This window comes from Nanorana parkeri, unplaced genomic scaffold, assembly GCF_000935625.1.
Source record: "Nanorana parkeri isolate BGI_ZX_2015 unplaced genomic scaffold, ASM93562v1 scaffold6, whole genome shotgun sequence".
Lineage (NCBI taxonomy): Eukaryota > Metazoa > Chordata > Amphibia > Anura > Dicroglossidae > Nanorana > Nanorana parkeri.
This window is the reverse complement of record NW_017306274.1, coordinates 1,719,870-1,725,501: the sequence shown is the minus strand read 5'-3', so window position 1 is coordinate 1,725,501 and position 5,632 is coordinate 1,719,870.

Sequence of the window (5,632 nt, the reverse complement as noted above, 5' to 3'; positions counted from 1 at the left end):
ATACCATTTTATTATTATTAATTACATTATGTTTTTATTTTATTTGTGATTATTAACACTACAGTATATGGCAACACTAGGAAGTGTGCCGTCTTCTATCGGCTCCCCCTCAGCACTCATCACAAAGTGTCTGCAGAGCTAGCTCAGGGACTTTTGTCTCCAGCCAATCACAAGCCACCCTGCCGTGCCTAAACCCCTCCCACTGACCAGCCACCGTTACAGGGTCTGCAGGCATGAACTTTTTTTTCCCTTACAGCGAAAAACTTTATTTATACTAGTGAGCGGCGAGCGCAGCAGACGCGGAAAGATTTCAATCCTTTCCGGGATAAAATGTTTCTCTTGCGGGCGTCCGGGAGCCGCTATCTAATAGCGGGAGACTCCCGGATGAAGGCGTTGTCAGGGGGAGTACTGGGATCTTTGCGAGAGGTTACAGACAGATCAGCCATAACATAATGATCATGAGAGGTGAAGGGAAAAAGATTGATTATCTCATTACAATGGCACCTGGAAGTGGGTGGGATATATTAGGCAGCAAGTGAACATTTTGTCCTTGAAGTTAATGTGTGAGGGAAGAAGAAAAAGTAGACAAGTGTAAGAAATTTTTGCAACTATGACAAGGGCCAAAGTGTGATGGCTAGGGTCAGTGCAACTGCAAAACTGGAGCTCTTGTGGGATGTTCAAGGTTTGCAGTGGTCAGGACTGACCAAAAGTGGTCCAAGGAAGGAAAACCGGTGTACTGGCAAAAGGGTCATGGATGGCCAAGACTCATTGGTGCACGTGGGGAGGGAAGGCTGGTCCATGTAGGCTGATGGCCGGGTGTGTCTGTGTTGCTTGTCTGGGAAAGGCATTGCACCAGGGTGCACTATGGAAAGAAGGCAAGGAGGGTGTAGGCAGTGTGATGCTTTGGGCAATGTTCTGCAGGGGAAACCATGGTTCCTGCCATTCATGTGGATGTTACTTTGACACGTACCACCGACTTTCGTGGAAACGGCATTCCCTAATGGCAGTGGCCTCTTAGGATAATTGGATAATGGGCCACACTGCAAAAATGGTTCAAGAATGGTTTGAGGAACACAACAACGAGTTTGAGGTGTTGACTGGCCTCCAAATTTTCCAAATCTCAATCCCATTGAGCATCTGTGGGATGTGCTGGAAAAACAAGTCTATGATCCATGGTGGCCGATCACCTTACAACTTACAGGACATAAGGGATCTGCTACTGATGGCTTGGTGCCAGATACCACAGCATACCTTCAGTGGCCCTAGTGTAGTCCATGCCTCGACAGGTCAGGAGAAGGGGAACCTACTCAATATTAGGAGGGTGGTCATAACGTTATGGCTTGTAAATACCTGGAAATATTACACATACAAATTAAGTCTACAAGGACTGAGCGCTGGTCTATTTTTAACTTTTCTACAAAGCCATTTTTGTGTATTTTTTTCCTTCTTTCTAATTTCAAATTCCTTTTCGGACACTTTTTGGAGATCCAGCGAGTTGTTTTCACCCAGGCTAAATTAAATTTTGTTACCCCGTCTTCAGATTTTTCAGCAGCTTATGTGATTTTACTGTTTCGTAAAAACAAAAACACAACCATGGAACGCAGGACTGAACGCAGAGAAAAAAAAAAAACTAGAGGACTAAAAAATTTTATTCGACTCATGCTAACTATATCAGTGCAGATGACCGGGCAGGCTGAATATACAGGATCAGAGGGAGGGCTGTCAAGCTTCTGCTGTTTAAATTACAGGCAGACCAGAATCCCCTGGGGCAACTACAGCTTACTTTTTTTTACGAACTGCAAATATATATATATATATATATGACATTTGTAGATTGTCTTTTAAGAGATATTTTACGAATAAGTTACCAGCTTCCACTATTAATTGGGAACGCCAGCGGTGTGTGTGTGTGTGTGTGCGTGCGTGCGTGAGTGCGTGCGTGCGTGCGTGCGGTCTTTGCACCTGAGTTCTCAACTCCACCCACTTGCCATTGTAGGGATTGTCTTTGATGCTTCACAGTAGGAAGGGGACTGTCATAGATGGACCTCTAGTGGGGAACTCTTGAGTCATCATTGGGGTGTCTGCAGGACCTAATAAGCCAGTGGTTGATTGACCTTTGTAGGAATACAAGAATTATAAATAACGCTTTCAATGTGTGTCGATATTCCCTACGACATATTTCTTTTTTATGCATAAGATTTCAAGAACTAGTCCACCCAAATGTAATATTTTAGGTTTAGTTGAAGCCTGATGGGCTTAGTCATAGGTACATGAGATTCTCCAAAAGGAAGATCTCCTTGCTATAGTTCCTTGCTCTGTTTCTGTCTACTTTTTGTGTTGCTGCCCACTCTGTGTGTCCCTATTGCCGCCTTTTGTATTCCAACTGCTCCTGCTACATTCTCCAGATAAAACAATAAATGATCCATTCCAGCAGGGAGACTGAAACCCCTCATAATGAACACAGCAAGTGTGCAAATGAAAGACTCCGGTTTTAATTGCCAGGTGGTTGAACTTTCCAGCATCTACCAAACATTGAGATATATGTTTTGGGTGGCCTGGTCCTTTAACAATTTCTTTACATGAGGGCAAACATATCTCCTTATTATACACTGACCCTGTTCTCTCTTTATAGGAACAAGAACAATGGTTGTGCCTACAGAAAGGTTTTGTCCTTCACACACCTTACAGGCTTGCCTACTGCAAGGAATATTCAATGCATTGTAGTAGACCAATGCAGGTTCCAGCACGTGGGCAGGGCCGGATTTCCCACAAGGCCAACCTCGGGGCAGCGGGGAGTAGAGGGGCAGCAGGGGTGTGGAATTCCTATCTCCCGACACCCAGGACGTGCAATTTCCGGGCGCCGGGGCTGGTAGTTGTTTTCTACATTTAGCCCTGCTTTGGGCAAGCAGGGCTAAATGAACAGCAGGGAAGCCGCCGCTTGTTTCGTACAAGTGATCTCGCCGATGTCACCGAGATCACTTGTATGCGGCCTGCATACAGGGGGGGCGCATTGAGGAACCTGGCCTTGGGGCAGCAGAGAGAGTAAATCCGTCCCTGCACGTGTGAAATGTAAAACGCAATGAAATCTCACTCTATTGTGTGCTCAGCTTTTACTGAAGGCTTCAACCCTTGAAGAAAGCATTGCCTTGTTAGCGAACTTTAACTGCAATAAAGTTACAAGTTGAAGATAGTGTAATAATGGCATCCATTAGAGGCCCATTTTCATGGGAATGTGGGGACTATTATTGGTGTTTTTGTGTGTTTTTCCCATATTTATCTATTACAGTTACTGCCCCTTTAAGAAACTTTAACTGACGTTTTATCGGCGGGAAAATACTTTTTTTGGCGGGAAAACATTGCTGCAAGGATTTCTAGAAGCTTCCACAGCCACACTATATAAGGAGGTGCTCCAAGTAATCATCATCAGTTGGAATCCTGATTTTCAAGCTCCCTAGCCCCCCCTCCCTAGTCGCTGTGTTTTATGTGGTTTGTCACCTCATACGAGGGGGACTATTCCCTTCAGTGATGTATTGCTCGAGTTTCAATAACTGGGCAATTCGGTTGGTTTTAACAATTTAATGGTTGATTGATTCTAGTTGGTTATTAAAGATTAAACTAATTATTTATTCCAATAAAATGCCGCGGCCAATTAATGCCAATACAAATAACATAGCGTGTTTGTTGTTATTTATTTAAAGTTAGTGTAAGCATATGTCGCCTACAGTCCCATGGAAGTCTGAACGCAAGGTGTGGCATTATCTGTAGAAAATAAGTCGAGGCAACTGGACTTGCTGTATTTTTCTTGAAGACGTTTTCACTGGTCATCCAACCAGCTTTCTCAATCAGTAAAGTCTCAATACAAACTTATTTTTACCTGAGATAGTGGTGCACGGAGACAGTATATGTGATACAAATGCATACCTATGTGTTCTTTCTGCACTAGCGGTAGTCCAATTCAGAGATGATTTGAGGGTCTATAGCCAAATAAGATACATTGTTGTTAATAGTTGAGTTACTCGAATGTATTTTTAAGATTTAACTCCTGAGTTTAGTGTCACTTTAAGTCTGCCCTATACGGGGGTCGTGCTGCCTTACACCGGGGGTTGTGCTGCCCTACCCGGGTGTCGTGCTGCCCTACCCGAGTGTCGTGCTGCCCTACCTGGGTGTCGTGCTGCCCTACCTAGGTGTCGTGCTGCCCTACCCGGGTGTCGTGCTGCCCTACCCGGGTGTCGTGCTGCCCTACCCGGGTGTCGTGCTCACCTTCTTTCTTCAATGCATTGAAGATATAACTAATTTCTGACTTTTATCTGACTTTCCTGATCTGCACACTTGTTCCAGGTCAGTATCTCCAACCATTAAGCCTTTGGGGTCATCATGCCAGCCAGGAAACAAGCATTTTCAGAACAAGGTCAGCAATGGTGGTCCATATTCCTCCCAATATAAGCCAAATATGATTTTTTTTTTTTTTCTCCTTCTACTACATCAAAGCACTTATTTTGTTGCAAGAGCCGAAGCAAAAGAAAACACTAAAGATGACCTTCGTTTCAACCCGAAGCATAATAAATACACAATTGCTAGCATTGTACATAAATTTAAATTGTAAACCCGTGGATAAGCGTTTCCGCTACTAAGCGGGCCTTTAAAAGAGACTATTTTTACTTGGTGGAGAAAAAATCAGAAATTTTTACATGCCCTACTAAAAATGTCCTTCTGTAATTAGTGTCTTGTGCTTAAGTTAAGCTATTACTTGATTGGCTCATTGTCGTGCCTTAAATAAATAACACAAATTAGATTATTTCATGGAAAGCCTATTTAGAAGCGCTTGAAGATAATCCACCAAAGGTCATAGAGGAGACAGGCCTTGACATAATAAAAAAAAAAATAACAAAAAAGCTACATTGGTTTTTTTATGTTTAATGCACCTCTATTCCAGCCGCCATGCATGCAATAATAAATTTAGCTAAACAAGCAAAATAGGCCTGCTGGTTGGTTGGTTTTCTAGATAGCATCTACATATTTTTGAAACGAACAACCTTCTAATAGAAATGAATAAGCTACTCAAGCATAAAGTTGCAGTGGAAGATATGCTTGTTCTGATTGGAAAGGGCATCTGCTATCTAGCGTATTGATAATACTTTTCAAATTTCATCTGCTTTTGTTTGCGTTCTGCGTCGTCTGTTTAAACACACTGGGAATAATAATGAATCCCAGCATTATCTACACTTTTTTTTTTCAAGGCCGAACATATAACTTTATCACAGAAATAATTAAAATTCTTTGGCACCGTAGTACTATTTCCATTTAAACGTTATCAGCCGGTAACAATAAACTAAAGAAAGTCCAAGGCTGGCCCGTATGTTGGTTTTAGAAAAATAAAATAATAATAAAAAAGGAAAAAAAAATAAAAAATAAAAGTGTCCTTTTGTTAAATAAAATTTTTTTTTTTTAAAGTTCCATTCGTCGCAGGGTCAATTTATTCAATGTTTTTCTTATTTTTAAAAAAATTAACATACCGGATTGAGATTCCAATGGAGATTAATTGTACTGTATGGTTGCACGTGAGAGTTGTTTTACAAGAATCTATCCTATTCATACAGAATCTTGATTCCTATTCAATAAAATAGACCAAAGC